This window comes from Paramormyrops kingsleyae, chromosome 10 (genome assembly GCF_048594095.1).
Source record: "Paramormyrops kingsleyae isolate MSU_618 chromosome 10, PKINGS_0.4, whole genome shotgun sequence".
Lineage (NCBI taxonomy): Eukaryota > Metazoa > Chordata > Actinopteri > Osteoglossiformes > Mormyridae > Paramormyrops > Paramormyrops kingsleyae.
Genome location: NC_132806.1, coordinates 6,981,686 through 6,998,581, shown reverse-complemented (window position 1 = coordinate 6,998,581; position 16,896 = coordinate 6,981,686). Strand labels below are relative to the sequence as shown.

Genomic DNA, 16,896 nt, shown 5'->3' with positions numbered 1-16,896 from the left:
CATCTTGAACATGAGTCGGATGCATTCCATCTGCCACAGAAGTGCAATACCATGTACCCATATCAAAAAGCAAGATTTTTTGCTTAGCCGGACAATTTGTCGGATTTAAGGTACCTCAGTTTAAATGGTCTTTATCTTCGTTGGCTTACAATTAGCATGAACTACCGTAAATCCGACAAATAATCCAACTAATCATAAAGTCCAATTCTAGCCCGGTTAATTGCCATTGTCTTTTAAGAACATAAGAACATAAGAACTATACAAACGAGAGGAGGCCATTCGGCCCATCGAGCTCGCTTGGGGAGAACTTAACTAATAGCTCAGAGTTGTTAAAATCTTATCTAGCTCTGATTTAAAGGAACCCAAGGATTCAGCTTGCACTACGTTATCAGGAAGACTATTCCATACTCTGACTACACGCTGTGTAAAGAAGTGCTTCCTTAAATCCAGTTTGAAATGTTCTCCCGCTAATTTCCACCTATGGCCACGAGTTCTTGTATTTGAACTAATGCTGAAGTAACTATTCGGTTGAACAGCATCCAAACCTGTTAGAATCTTATAGACCTGGATCATGTCCCCCCTCAGTCTCCTTTGCTTGAGGCTGAACAGATTTAGCTCAAATAACCTTTCCTCGTATGACATTCCTCTAAGACCAGGAATCATTCTTGTGGCCCTACGCTGCACCTTTTCTAAGGCCGCTATGTCCTTTTTAAGATATGGTGACCAAACCTGTACACAATATTCTAGGTGAGGTCTCACCAAGGAATTGTATAATCTTAGCATTACCTCCCTTGACTTAAACTCCACACACCTGGAGATGTACCCCAACATCCTATTGGCCTTTTTTATTGCTTCCCCACACTGGCGAGAATGAGACATGGAAGCATCAACATACACACCAAGGTCTTTCTCATAATCAGCTACCTTTATTTCAGTAGGTCCCATAAAATACCTGTACTTTATATTTCTGCTCCCTACATGGAGTACCTTACATTTGTCTATGTTAAATTTCATCTGCCAGGTGTCAGCCCAGTCACTAATTAAATTAAGATCCCGCTGTAGCTGCTGAGCCGCTAGTTCAGTATCTGCTACACCACCCACCTTGGTGTCATCTGCAAATTTCACCAGTTTACTGTATATATTGGTGTCTATATCATTTATGTAAATTAGGAACAAAAGTGGTCCTAAAATTGAACCCTGCGGTACCCCACTATGAACGCAGGCCCACTGTGACATCGAGCCTCTTATAACTACTCGCTGCTTCCTATCCGTTAACCAGTTATCAATCCAAGTCGCTACAGTTCCTAAAATACCTGTCGCTTTGAGTTTAAGTGAGAGCCTCTTGTGGGGAACAACATCAAAAGCCTTTTGGAAATCTAAATAGATGACATCATAGGCCTTCTTATCATCAACTTCCTGAGTAGCTTCCTCAAAAAACTCCAACAGATTTGTTAAACAGGATCTACCTCTCCTAATGTGTTTTGATAACACATTACGTGCGGTGCTTTACATATAAAACTCCGTAGCAATACATCCACAGATAAGTTGGACGATATAGCGTGTGCGACCGATTTAATGAGCCACAAATGAGAAGTAGTGCTTAAACAGTATAAAAGTAAAACTTTCCCTTCTGTTGATTAAGGGCGCAGCCATCTAGGATTCTGAACTCAGGATCCTCTGTGCTGCTCCGAGATATTTCTCGGATCTCCGAGAAACTGGAGCGCATGTAGTTACTTCCGGCTTCAAAACTCCGGAATCCGACTCGGAATACGAGTTCCGAGCGCAAATGGAATGCACTAAAACTGCCCGAAATGGGTTAACAGAGACATTTCAGGGATTTTGAATCATTCTGCGCTGCAGATGGGTTAATTGCGTTAAAAATTTTAATCAGACTAATCATGATGATGGATTAATCCGCGTTAACGCGTTAATTTTGACAGCCCTAATTTAATCTAAAAAAAGAAAAAACCTATACAGGTTCCTTAAGATAGCTCTTTAACCTGAGATGTGTGTGTTTATTCCCTGGTGCACAGACACACACACATTCCTTTGTTGATGTGTTTAATTCCTGACACACACATTCTTATTTCCTTTGGTGTCTCTTTGTGGCAATGCGGATGACTGTGCTGATCTGGGGTCAGCTCTCTTGCCGCGGGCCACACCTGTTCACCCCAGGCCAGCTCCAGATGTGGCACAGACAGACCCCGAGGGGGTAGAGCCATGGGCCAGAATAAACGCCTAGATGGTCGGCGCGTCCCTCCCTGGCCTGGAGCCCCGGCCATCTGCAGGAGAGGTGGAATGTGAAGCCACCTGCATCCCACCCCCCACCCCCCAGCGCACAGGGTTCTGGCACCAGGAACCGGCACCGTGCGAGGACAGGTGTGGGAGCAATGACAGCGTTAAGGCCGGTGCCCTGCTCCCCGTCGTGAGGAAATGTGGCAAACGCACACACAGCAGGTAGCCCTAAGCCCGAGAGAGATGCAGGCAGACTCACCGCCATCAAACACGCGCAGAAACACAAAAGCATGTGCTGACCTCTGACCCCTGGTGGTCTGGCCTGACCCCCCCCCCCCCCACACACACACAGAAGACGTGTGGCTTTCGTGGACAGCTGTCCACCCGTGACCTCCTTGATCTCAGAAGCCTGACCCGTCTGTGTGCGTGTGTGAGCATGCATGAGCCCCTCTCTCTCTCTCTCTCTCACACACACACACACACACACACACACACACACACATCAACAGTGACTACTAGCCCTACCTTCACACTCACTCCCCTGCACACAGACCAGCATGTTTTCAGCTAAACTGGACCCTGGGATAAGAGCACACCGATCCTCTATGGGAGGATGTATCTGTGTGAATGCGCTCGGTGACGCACAGTGACGAGGGTCATGAGACACAGAGGGATTCCTACACACCAGTGACTGGGTCAGCATCTGGAATCTCTTAGAGTCGATACAAAGGAGTTACTATATTTACGCAGTGCAGGGATTTATGGGGGTGGGGGGGGTCATCAGCAGACACAGATGCAGAGTGCGCACAGCTGGCTGACATGCCTGCGTGTGTCTCTGTGCCCATGTGTGTCTGCATGGTGTGCTTGCCTGTGCCTGCATTTGTGTCTGCGCAATGCGGTGCGCTCGCCTGTGTCTGCGTGGTTCGCTTGCCTGTGCCTGCATATGTGTCTGCGCAATGCGGTGCGCTCGCCTGTGCCTGCATATGTGTCTGCGCAATGCGGTGCGCTCGCCTGTGTCTGCGTGGTTCGCTTGCCTGTGCCTGCATATGTGTCTGCGCAATGCGGTGCGCTCGCCTGTGTCTGCGTGGTTCGCTTGCCTGTGCCTGCATATGTGTCTGCGCAATGCGGTGCGCTCGCCTGTGTCTGCGTGGTTCGCTTGCCTGTGCCTGCATATGTGTCTGCGCAATGCGGTGCGCTCGCCTGTACCTGTGGCCGACTCCCGGCCATTTTTAGCAGCGGGTCCCCATGTGCAGCTGGCGTGAGTCACCCCCGCGGCTGGCCACAGGGAGAGCGGGGGCACGGCTGCTCACAAAAATAGCCCTGTGTGTCAGTCTCTGCCGTGAGTGCCGGCGGAAGATGATGAAACCGGAGAGGGTGATGATTCACGCAAACCAGTCAGGCAGCCACGCGCATGTGGCCGCGAGTTCCTTCCAGTCTGGCCCCGTGCCCCCACTTGACATGCTGGCCCCTCCCACGTTACCATGGTAGCAAATTAAATACCCAGACAGTCGTCTAGTTGACATGGCAAACCCCCCCCAGCTATTGGCCAGGAAGGATCAGGAGCTGCTCCTACACCCAGTGACCCAGGAACCCCCCCAGGAGGAGTCTGAGCTGCTTGAAAGCACTAATGTTAACATAGCTACAGGTCAAGCGTGTGTGCATGTCACTGACAGGAAACCCATTGGCTGTGCTCCCCTGGTGGCTGGAGGCTGAAGCACACTCTCAGTACAACGAGCGAGAGAGAGTCTGAGGAAGGAGGGGTTTTACAGAGAGGGGCTTCTTAAGCCTCCTAAGCCCAGACTTCAAAGGCTTCCCGTAATTACGCAAGCATGCCCCCCCCCCCACAAAAACATGCCACGTATAAACACAAACGCACGTGCAGACACAACAGACCCTGTCTACCAGGTCAACGGCCTGAGGAGGGGTGTGTGTGTCTGTGTGTGTGGGGAGGGAGGGGGGGGGGGGGGGTATGCAGGGTATGCCGTCTTGGTATGCAGAGCCAGGTGTTCAAACGCTCACAGCCCTTTAGAGGGCTTAACATATTAGCAGCCCCCCCGCCCCCCATCCATTGTGAAGAACCTTGAGGCAAACAAAACTGATCTGGGATCAGCAGGTAAAGATCCAATGCAGGGAAGCTGCTCTGAATACAGCCCACTTCAGCTGCGCTTGGCCTAACATTCCTTAAGCTCACATGCAGCTGTGAGTCTCCTCGCACCATCTCTGTGCACAGGCGTGCCAGGCCCCGTACACCACAGTACAGTGACTGGAAACAGTCTGGGGCAGAGAAGGTGACATCAAAGGCAGAAGAAAGAAACTGGAAGATGACTGTAATAGTCTGAGGGCTGTGAGCTATGTGAACAGAGAAACCGGCATCTCTTAATATAGTCAAGCAAAGACGGAGTAGATGGACTTTAAAATAAGCACCTAGCAAATGAGACAGAATTGTTTACGTGCTTGAAAAGGGGCTCGGAGCGTTTGGACACAAGTTATTTCCAAAAATTGCTGAAAAGGATGCAGTGAATCTGTGCTGCAGTGATAAAGGCAGGGGGTGCACTTGCATTCATTAAATTGCACTTACAATGCAAAGTTAATTGTTACATTACACTTGAAAACCAGTGAGTTACATTTATTTTAAATATTTCTAATATATTCTTTTAATAAAAGTTTGAAAAAGCAGTGTATCGTTTTGTATTTTAAAAATCAAAGGGTGGGCCTGTACAGTGTGTGTGTAGTGTGTGTGTAGTGTGTGTGTGTGACTTCGGTGACGACCATTAGCAGAGATGATAAAGGGCACCTGACTAACAGATGCCAGTAACGCGAAGCACCAGGATGGGACCACCGATGGAGCAGGCGCCCCATGGACTGCGGTGTGTGTGTGTGTGTGTGTGTGTGTGTGTGTGTGCGCGCCTGCCTGCGTGCTGGGTGGTTTCGTGCGGGGGGGACGCCCGGAAGTGACGCCGCCGAAGGGGAAGGAGACGGAAAGGATGGAAAGACAGAGAGAGCAGAGAGAGGCAGAGGGGGAACTGCAAGTAGACAAACACATTACAATCCATTGTTGAGTCTTAATAAGTAGGTCAAATGCCAGTTAGCAGTTTGTGTGTCAGGTACTACAGCAGCCTGAGAGTCAGGGCTGTTTGATTTATGAGTTTTCAGAGAAACAAAGTAACTAACAAAGTTCCAAAGAGTGTGTGAATGGCAGGTACGTCAGTCAGACTTACTATGGCATTATGGGTTACGGGGACGGCTGGAAAACAGCAGCAGTATTTGCTGAGTGGATCGGTCAGACATCACTGAACTGGTTAGATGGACAATTAACATGATATTCGCAAACACCACAACCTCAAAAGTGACCACAGAACTGAATCAGCACATCTGTGACTCAGTAAGGCCTGTACGTCACAAGCTTCCCAAAGCAGGAATTTACGGTGGGTCCGTAGTTCACAAACTGCTTATATCCACAAGCGAATAGGCATGTGCCAGTGTAAAGAGCACCAAACGTGCACCTCTGATAATGGGGGGAAAAAAGTCAACTTTCACCCACTTTCTTATGCTCATAAGGTTTAGGCTGAGAGAAAGGCAGTGGCTGCTGTCTGTGTGCTGGGCAGACGCTCTCATGCTGCCCTTGATGCATGATAATTTGTACTGTGTGTGACTGATGCACCTGCAGTTCAGACACAATCTGGATTCTTTGGAACTTTGTTAGTTGCCTTGTGTTGCTTTGAAAACCAACGAAAAACATACCAAAGTGCTGACTGTCAGATGCCATTAATAGCTGATACTCAACCTAATGATACACAGTAAGAGTCACAAAGTTAAAGGTCCTGTTATGACTATGCTCTGCATATAGGGGGCACTATGACCATAACACCACTATGGACGGATACAAAACAATTCAAAAGCTAAATAGAGATCATTACACAAATATCAACGTGTACAAGAAAAAAAAAAAAGATGAATAAATGTCTGACAAACAGCTTTTGTGCCTCATTATGGCGAAATGTGTTTGCTTTCCTTGCAGAGGCAGAAGGACAGAGGCAGAGAATAACAGGCATGTCTCTGGCTGCCAGCTGGGATCCTTCTCCTTGGGGTTGGACGTGACCCAGCATTGTCCCTGCAGACCGCTGGGGAGCACAGCCTGCTAAGGGGAGGCTGGACTGCGCTGGCCTGTAGCCATGGCACATCTACGGGCTGTGGAATTCAGGAAAACCCCAGGCTGCTCGCTATCAGCAGGCCGACAGAGACTCAATGCACCTCAAGCTTCTCACTGCTATTACAGGTAAATAGGCGGCCTTCATGCCGCCTCACGCTTGCGGGGCACAGCCTGTTGATGAGCATGCTCACAGTCTGACTGTGACTGCAGGTGTGAGTGCGTGAGAGCATTGAGGATTGGCGCATACCTGAGTGTGCGTGTCAGCTTACAATGGACAGTTACTGTGCCTGACACACCATGTGTTTGTGCATTTTAACCGGCGTGGGGTTAAAGCGTCCTGCTTCTCGGCTGCCCCCCTGCCTGTGTTGCAGAGTGACGCCAGATGAGGTTTTCCTCAGGGCCATAAAACACGGCGTCCACCCCTGCCTGAGGGGGCCTCCGGCTCCCAGAGATGGGGGGGGAATCTGCTTTTGTTCATAGCAGCAGGCTGCACAGGAGACGCCCCCCCCCCCCCCACCTCGGCTCTGATGCCTTACAACCATTACCATCCGTATTACGGTCACAAAGCGCAGTCATTTTAGCCATAAACGGTGAAGATCGTTCTTTTAATTGGCAATTGGGTCATTTGGGTTTAAAGAGCTGTGTGACACAAAGCAGAAAGCACACTGAGTGGCGCCATGGGGGGGGTTGTTTTTATGTGAGATGGCGGCATCTGTGTGTGTCTGTCTGTGTGTGTATGTGTGTGTCTGTCTGTGTGTGTATGTCTGTGTGTATGTGTGTGTTCCAATGCATGCCTGACTGAACTATACACCTGGCAGCTGTGACCTTTTGTAGGGGGCAGGTGTACTATGCACTGAAAACCTCAATGGGTGCAGACTGTGCATGTGTGAATGTGTGTGAGCGGGTATACCTTACCTTATGAGGACACAATGTCCCCACAACGTGAAGAATACCCGTTTTTTCCCCTTATGGTTATGGTTAGGGCTGGGTAGGGATTAAGGTTGTCATAGTTAGCATTAGCATTTTTCCCACAGAAATTAATGAGCGGTCCCCAAAAAGATATGATTACACGACTGTGTGTGTGTGTGTGTGTGTGTGTGTGTGGGCCCCACAGCTGCTGCTGTACACGGCTCCATGAGCCAGGCTTGGGGGACGCTGTGTGTCTGTGAGCACAGCTGTGAAGCAGGGCGGCATGCAGGCGAGCTGCCCTCATTCTCACAGCAGGCCGCAGAGTCACGGCAGCCGAGCGCCAGCCTGCAGTCAGAGGTACAGCTTCAAATGCTCAGGTAAGAGGAGCGGCGGCTGGCGGGAAGAAGGGAGAATGGAGAGAAGATGAGGAGAGAATCAGAGAGTGTAAAACAGTGGCCTGAGAGAGAGAGAGAGAGAGAGAGAGAGAGAGAGAGAGAGAGAGAGAGAGAGAGAGAGAGAGAGAGAGAGAGAGAGAGAGAGAGAGAGAGAGAGAGAGAGAGAGTACCTGACAGGGGTCTTCCCCTCTGACCTCAGCCTCCCTCATTCTACTAGAACATAAGAAATTTACAAATGAGAGGAGACTATTTGGCCCATCCAGCTCCTTTAGGGAGAACTTAAGTAATAGCTCAGATTTATTAAAATCTTATCTAGCTCTGATTTAAAGGAAGCCAGGGTTTTAGCTTCCGCTACACTAGCAGGAAGACTATTCCATACTCTAACTACACGCTGTGTAAAGAAGTGCTTCCTCAAATTTGTTTTAAAATGTTCATCCCGCTAATTTCCATTTATGGCCACGAGTTCTAGTATTTAAACTAATATTGAAATAGTCATTTGGCTGAACAGCATCCAGACCTGTTAATATCTTATATACCTGGATCATGTCCCCCCTTAGTCTCCTTTGCTCGAGGCTGAACAGATTCCGCTCAGCTAACCTCTCCTCATAAGACATTCCTCTAAGACCAGGAATCATTCTCGTAGCCCTACATTACAAGAACATACTCTACTTGGCACCTGTGAAAGACCCTGTGTAATGAGGCCTCTTTACAGACTGCAACTGCATTCAGACCCTGTGTAATGAGGCCTCTTTACAGGCTGTAACTGCATTCAGACCCTGTGTAATGAGGCCTCTTTACAGGCTGCAACTGCATTCAGACCCTGTGTAATGAGGCCTCTTTACAGGCTGTAACTGCATTCAGACCCTGTGTAATGAGGCCTCTTTACAGGCTGTAACTGCATTCAGACCCTGTGTAATGAGGCCTCTTTACAGGCTGCAACTGCATTCAGACCCTGTGTAATGAGGCCTCTTTACAGGCTGCAACTGCATTCAGACCCTGTGTAATGAGGCCTCTTTACAGGCTGTAACTGCATTCAGACCCTGTGTAATGAGGCCTCTTTACAGGCTGCAACTGCATTCAGACCCTGTGTAATGAGGCCTCTTTACAGACTGCAACTGCATTCAGACCCTGTGTAATGAGGCCTCTTTACAGACTGCAACTGCATTCAGACCCTGTGTAATGAGGCCTCTTTACAGGCTGCAACTGCATTCAGACCCTGTGTAATGAGGCCTCTTTACAGGCTGCAACTGCATTCAGACCCTGTGTAATGAGGCCTCTTTACAGGCTGCAACTGCATTCAGACCCTGTGTAATGAGGCCTCTTTACAGGCTGCAACTGCATTCAGACCCTGTGTAATGAGGCCTCTTTACAGGCTGTAACTGCATTCAGACCCTGTGTAATGAGGCCTCTTTACAGGCTGCAACTGCATTCAGACCCTGTGTAATGAGGCCTCTTTACAGGCTGCAACTGCATTCAGACCCTGTGTAATGAGGCCTCTTTACAGACTGCAACTGCATTCAGACCCTGTGTAATGAGGCCTCTTTACAGACTGCAACTGCATTCAGACCCTGTGTAATGAGGCCTCTTTACAGACTGCAACTGCATTCAGACCCTGTGTAATGAGGCCTCTTTACAGACTGCAACTGCATTCAGACCCTGTGTAATGAGGCCTCTTTACAGGCTGCAACTGCATTCAGACCCTGTGTAATGAGGCCTCTTTACAGGCTGTAACTGCATTCAGACCCTGTGTAATGAGGCCTCTTTACAGACTGCAACTGCATTCAGACCCTGTGTAATGAGGCCTCTTTACAGACTGCAACTGCATTCAGACCCTGTGTAATGAGGCCTCTTTACAGACTGCAACTGCATTCAGACCCTGTGTAATCAGACCCTTGCTCCCACCACGCATGCTATTTAGTTAATTCAGCAGGTTACCTACATTCCTCAGATCCAGGGCCACCATGGTAACTGGGGCCCTCCGAGTGGCTCGACAGCCAGGGCTTGGTGACACATGCCCACACAGGCATCTGCTCTCAGCCGGTACCCCCTAACCCCCCCCCCCCCCAACCCCCCGATCCAGGCGTCTGCCCTCGTCTGGTTCCTGGATGTGCAGAGTGAGATCGATATGGCTACCGGCCACCCCGGTGAGTCACCCTGCCTGTGGCTGGCATCGGCGAGGTCAGTCAATAGGGACATTAATGACACCCTCTTACAGCATCACAGCAGACAGGAGAGAGAGAGAGTGAGACAGACCGATACACACACACACACACACACACACACACACACACACACACACACACACACACACACACACACACACACACACACACACACACACAGGATGTCTCTCACATGCTCACAGCCTCAGACTTACACACTGCATCTCATAAAAGGTGGAAATGAACCACTTCAAGCAGCCCAGGACACAGTTAGCGTCTCTCTCCTCTGAGTGTCTGAATCAGCCCATAATCCTAAATAACACTCGACAGACATAACAGAAGCGAGCGGACAGTCTTGCAGCTCCACTGGCTTCCAGGAACAGCCTACTCACAGACTGGCGCTTCTGCGGCAGAGCTGACGGCCCAGTGCCACGAGGCAGCCCTACAGCGCAGACAGATGTGCTGCAGAGAAGCGAGCGGAGACAGCGGCACAGGGGGTATGTCCAAGGACAGGGAGAATAGCGATTGGCTGCCCCATCTATCACCTACCAATCTGGGACAGAGCTCTCACACACACACACACACACACACACAAAATTCCTGATCCCGGTGCTGTGTAAACTTAACTGATAAGTGAAGGTGTAGAGAAATTTACAGCCCTATTTCTACTATTCTGTGTTCCATTTGAACTCGGAATTTCTGAGTTCCAAATTGTAGAATTGAACTGGAGCTGGAGTTCCGACTCGAAAAATTACAGAGGAACCTCTGTAACCCCGACCTCAGAATCCAAGATGGCTGCACCCTCTATCAACAGAAGTGAAAGCTGTAGTTATATTCTGTTTATTAGCACTTACATATTATTTATGGTTCATTTAATCGGTTGTACACACAAAACTGTCCAACTGCTATATTTGTTGCTACAGTGTTTTTATGCACATACTGTGTAATGTGTTATTATCCACTGATATTGCTAACTGTAGTCAACACTTAACCGGAGTAGAACTGGGGCCCATTTCAGAAAGTAGAATTTCTTGCTTAGCCAGATAACTTGTCAGATTTAAGGTGGTCTGGGCTAAATGTAAGTGAACGAAGATAAAGGTCATTTAAACTGGGGCACCTTAAATCCGACAAGTCATCTGGCTAAGCAAGAAATCCTGCTTTTTGAAATATGTCCCTGGTATTGCTAAATGGTTTTCTGACTTGTTATACTGGAACGTGCTTAACTCGCGTGTGACGTCATTCTCAGCTCAGACTTCTGACCTCCGAGGTAAACTGAAGGTAGCATATTTTCTCAAAACTCTCTTTTAGATCAGCGAGACACTTGGGTGGATGGAGAGCCGCTGCAGCAGCCGCCCGGGCGGCAGGGAGCTCAGTGGCAGCTGTGACCATAGCCAGCACACGCTCCCAGGAACCATAGCCACGCTCCCAGGAACCATAGCCAGCACACAGAAGCCACGCTCCCAGGAACCATAGCCAGCACACAGAAGCCACGCTCCCAGGAACCATAGCCAGCACACAGAAGCCACGCTCCCAGGAACCATAGCCAGCACACAGAAGCCACGCTCCCAGGAACCATAGCCAGCACACAGAAGCCATGCTCCCAGGAACCATAGCCAGCAAAACCATAGCCCCCAGCAGCCCTGCGTGTGCATGTCTGTGGCTATGAGTGCCTGATTTGAAATAGAGGCCAGTAAAGCAATAAGGCTTTTTTAAAAACTGCAGCACCAGATAAAATGTGCAGTATTTATAGATGGGACAAATGGCAAGACGTGATTGGCTGCAAAGTGCCGGGCCGTTAAATGGAGTGTGTTACGAATGCTGCCTGTTCACACCTAGGATAATTAGCTTGTTAACAGACTAATTAACAGGACAAGTGTTATGACAGGACAGGAGTCGCCAGACAAATACATCAGCCTTTACTGATGACTGATAGTAACCATCCGTGACACTGTGATCTCCGCTCAATAACGAACCAGCTTTTGTATTTAAAGAGATCCACCCCCAGCTCCTCCCTGGTATGTCACCCCCCCCCCCCCCCCACGTGATGTATGCACAGCCGGCTGCCAATGGCTTTTGTTAAACCTATAGTTGTGACCAAGTCTCACCTCAATATGCAACAAGCACAATGACTAAGGTGCTTTGGAGCTGCGATCTCCTTAAACACTGTAAATGCTTCTGCTGGGGGAATGGGGCACACTGGGACGTACACTGCGGGTGAGGCACTGGTTTCCAGCAAGACAAACCGGCCTAAAAGAGAAAAACTTCAAAATGCCTTTGGATGAGTTTCTTACGTTATTACCTGTCTGTCTTAATTATTGTGTTTTTCGCCATGCTGGTGAAATCGCCACAGTTACTCTTCTTGTTTATGGCTCTGCCTCGATCTCCTGCGAACCCAGAGCGTTTAGGTTTGGATCATCAACAAAGTATGCAGAAGCACCAGGGAGGGGACACCATGGACGGTCTGTAGCCCAGCTGCCCCCAGCAAATCCCATTAGCGTCCCGTGGGGGAGATCGGCCACTTGGCTGCCTGTGCTTGTCTGCAGTGCGGAGCCTGCGATTCTCCTGTAGGGGAACATCAGCGCAGACTCCCAGCGGCACGCGGGCAGACGGGGGGGGGAACCTCACGCTAACCTGAGAACACAAGGCAGCAGACGCTCTCTGCATACGGGGGGGGGGCTACGTGACACCCTGCGCATAGCAAGCGTACTTGGGGGCCCCCTCCTCCTTCCCCCTTTAGCCTCTGTCTTCCCCAGTAGCCCTCAGTGCCCCCCCCATACCCACCCCCACCCACAAACAAACACAGCCTCCCTGCATGTTTCTCTTTCTAGCTCCCAAACATGCGTTTTAGCCCCCTGACAACAACAGTAAGAAATATTTTTAAATTTCTAAACAAGTGCTCTTTTTACCCTTTGCACATGTTGAGGGGAGAGGGTTGGGGCTGGGGGCACAGAACAAACAGCAGGACTAGAGAGACAGAATGAACCCAGCTGACTCCTTCAAAGGCCACTCCCCTTAGCAACAGCCACAGCAGAGCCTCTGTTCCATTGGCCAGCTGACAGCACGCATCACAGCCCCATGCAGACCCGGCAGCCAATGAGAAACCCCTGTTCTGGAGATGTCTGCTGCTGGATTCCATTTTTACCATGGTAACAGAACACCACTCAAGGCCTGCAGGCAGTAGCGTGGACCCCATGGCGCTCCCTGTGAGGCCAAGTGTGACCAGGCTCGCTTATTTATGAACACCAGGTCTTAACAAAGCCCCACCTTGGGGCAAAAACAAAGAAATTACACTGAATAACGGGCTGACTCCCTGCTTTAAAGACACCATGGAAAAAAACGACACCACAAAAGCCAGCTGTAACTCGATAGATCTGACAGGGGAGCCTGCACACCGACACTGTTGTTGCGGCAACATTAAGGTGGTGATACAACAAGCGAGGGGTCCTGAGAGAGGCGGCCTGCATGCTGCCTGTCCGACTGTGAAGGGCTTGGCTCACAGTCTGGCAGCGCCTATCACATGGAACGGGAACATGTAAATAAACCTGAACCCCATCCTCTTTCCTGCTGGTCGCCTGGCGCCCAGAACGGCGTGTTTGTTTGGTACGGTACAGACAGACAGAGTGACTGCCACCCGCCCACAAGGCAGCTAACTGCCCCGTTCATTCGGAACAGACCACAACAGCGCTCTATACTGACCTGGCTAATGTCATCCCAGAGTGTGGAGTTTCCCATCAACAGCTGAGAAAAAACACCCAACAGTGTAAATTGCAGAGCCGTAAGAAGCATAATCGTTTGTCAATCATCCATCAATCCAGGGTAGCAGAGAACCTGAACCCTAAGCCAGAAGACACAGGGCTCAAGATAGGGAGAGGTCCTGGATGGACTGATAGACACACACTGAAAATCCAGCACCACAGGTGACACACAAGTACAGTACCAGTTCACCAAAGTATGGGTCTCTGAACTGCTGGAGGCAACCGGAGAACGTGGGGCTGATACGGGGGCAACACGCAAAGCCCAAACACGCAGAGCGAGGGCGGAATTCGAAACCCCAACCTCAGAGGCGTGGCGGTATGGCGCGGTGCACCACGCCCACACACCGCCCTGTCGGCCAATCAGCTGAACGTGAGACAGAACACGGCTAAGAGCAGGCGAGCGTGTGGAGCAGAAAGGCGTCTCAAAGCTCACGGGAGCCCAAGACCACATGGGGGGTAACACGAGCCGGTGATCTCGTCGTCTGCGTAACTCTGCTGTTTAAAGAGCACAGTAGGCAGGGTTTTGATAAATTATTAAATGTTCCCTTTAACTTTAACTGAGACTTTAATGTAATTACCAAACAAAAGGAGATGGTGCTATCGGTTACGTCTGGCTCCAAAGGTTAGTTACTCTGAATGACTAACCAGTCATTTGTTAACAATCTGACGTGTGACGTTCACTACATTCAACCAGCCCAGGTTTAGTGGTTTATGATACCTGCAATGTAAAAAAAAACACCATAATACACACATAAATAATTACAGCTGGTCAACTGAAGCTTTGGTTTCTGATTATAGAAAATAAAAAAAACTTAAAGAAAATCTAATAAAATGATAGCTTCGTCAAAGGTCCAGGATTCTGAGTGGGGCTCAGCCAACCGCACATCAGAATTTAACTCCAGTATCGAGTACAGCGAGGCCCAGTTACAAGAGACCGTCCCAAGTGGTGAGACGTTCAGTACAGCCGCAGCCCAACAGCCGGCCGGTCCTGTTCTGCGGGTGTAGAGAGTATCACCGTTATCACCGCCCTCCTGAGCACGCTGCAGCAGAAGGTACATCAGCATGGCCAAATATGGGATGCACTCAGGGTTCCTGAAGATTTTGATCTTTATTCTGAACCGAGTAGACTGGCCTGCAGCTCCGGGACGCCCCTGAATGGCCCCTGAATGGCCCCTGAATGCCGGGTCCCTGCCTCACGCTCATGCACCCCAGGACAGGCTAGAGGCCCAGCGCACTCACCGCAGACTGATGGGCGGATGGTGGGCAGATTGTTTCAGCAGCAACTTTCTTCCATTATTTTATTGTTATCTGTTGGAATATTAACCCCATTCTTCCCTCGTCGATTCAGTTATGTCATTAACGCAGTCAGTTAACATGGTGAAGATAATTTAGCCATGTGACATCAGCCATTTCACGGGAGCGAATCAATCGGCTTAGCCGAGTATGCAGGCGGCACCGAGATAACGAAGGAATCAATAGCATTTGGCTGGGGATTTAAACCCGGCGGCAGCAAGGCTGACGTTCCATATTAATACTTTAGCTCTGAGAGATTATCTCCTGTTGGGGGGGGTGGGGGGGTTGGTGCATTCTTAGGCAGTGAGCAGCGAGTTCACACCCCGCCGGTAGCCGCGCAGTCGCCCCCCCAGGCGAACACAGCAGCACAAAACGCAGTCAGCCGTTGCCGAAGCGGGCAGGAGAAGCTCCAGCATGACGAGCCCCAGGGGACTGAGAAGAACGAGGGCAGGACCAGCCATTTACATCCTGGCGGGGCAGCCGGGTGGGCGGGGCATGCTCCTGTCCAGCACCGACGCGGGGTTGTCCGTTCACCTGGATGGGAGTCACCAGTCTCAGCCTCGGATGGGGGGGTGGGACTCCAAAGACACAGCCGACTGAGCTGAAACTCTCTGGCTCCAGAAACAAGCAAGGCAGCCCCCCCTTCTCGAATCCTCAGGGCAGGGAGGCACCAAAAAAGCACTTCCCTACTGCTGCCCCCCCAAACCCCACCCCATCCCACCCCCGACCCCAAAAAACCCCACAGGGCACATCCACACAACAGAGGGGGCTGGGCTGAGCCTGGGCCTGTGGGAGGCACAAAGGGTGTGGTGGGCTGGGCCTATACAGACCCGGGGGGGGGGGGTGAGGAGAGGGATGGCAGCTGGGGGGAGGGGGGGTTGGGGGCAAGGGGGCCGTACGGTCGTCTGGGAGAGATAAAGGCTCTGCCTGATCTTCCTGCTTACTTATGCGGTAGAGTTCAGTGCAGGCCAAGCACAAGTATGTACACACACACACACACACACACACACACACACACACGCATACAGAGATACACACACAAACCCACACACACAAACCCACACACACACACACACAAACCCACACATGCATATAGAGACACGCACACACACACACAAACCCACACATGCATATAGAGACACGCACACACACACACACACATGCATATAGAGACACACACACACACACACACACACACACACACAAACCCACACATGCATATAGAGATACACACACAAACCCACACACACACACAAACCCACACATGCATACAGAGATACACACACAAACCCACACACACACACACACACACACACACACACACACACACGCACGCACACAGAGACACACACAGTCACCTGGCAACTGAGAAACACAAAAAAACAACCAGACGCTGGATTTCCAGGCTCCAGTCAAACCTCGCTTTGACAAACATAAAGCCGTGAGAAGAAGCGTCTGGGATCTGAAGCACTTAGGGTGACCTTAGGGTGAACAGCACACACACACACAGATGTTTGTATTAATTTCTTTGTGGGGACCATCCATTCATTTCTATGGACATAACCCTAATCCCAACAATGATGACCTTAACCATTACCCAGCCCTAAATTTAACCATGAGTAACCAAACAAAGTACAAGACGTTTGGCATTTTTAGTTTTTTGACTGGAGTCACAGATTTTTATAAAATTGAGGTTATCCTTGTTGGGACCAAAAAACATCCCCGCAACGTGCAAATAACAGCTTTTTATCACATTGTGGGGGGAAATCTGGCCCCCACATTGTAATAATTACAAAAACACACATGCGCACACACAAACACACACAGACACCTATATTCCTTCCAGCCCAGGGCTCTGGGTTCAGCAGTAAAGTAAAACCAGATGTTTTTACCTACCGCGTCCCTCCTCCCACGCCCCCTAATGCTCCCACGTTCCTCCCACACCTCTTAACTTCCTTCTCATGTGTCACCACTAAAAGTCCCCATTCCTGTCACCG

The 16,896-nt window shown here is 50.0% G+C and overlaps 1 protein-coding gene across 9 annotated transcripts in view; it reads right to left on the bottom strand.

Annotated features, from left to right (window-relative positions):
* kdm6ba (lysine (K)-specific demethylase 6B, a) overlaps window positions 1-16,896 on the bottom strand; it is a 69,889-nt gene that overhangs the window by 45,660 nt on the left and 7,333 nt on the right. The window contains exon 1 of one of the 9 annotated variants that reach the window (XM_072717210.1): window positions 11,957-12,469. The exons of the other annotated variants lie outside the window; for them this stretch is intronic. The gene's annotated coding sequence lies outside the window, so the exon portion shown is untranslated. Of the gene's footprint in view, window positions 1-11,956; window positions 12,470-16,896 lie in introns of those variants that run through there. 9 annotated transcript variants of the gene reach the window in all.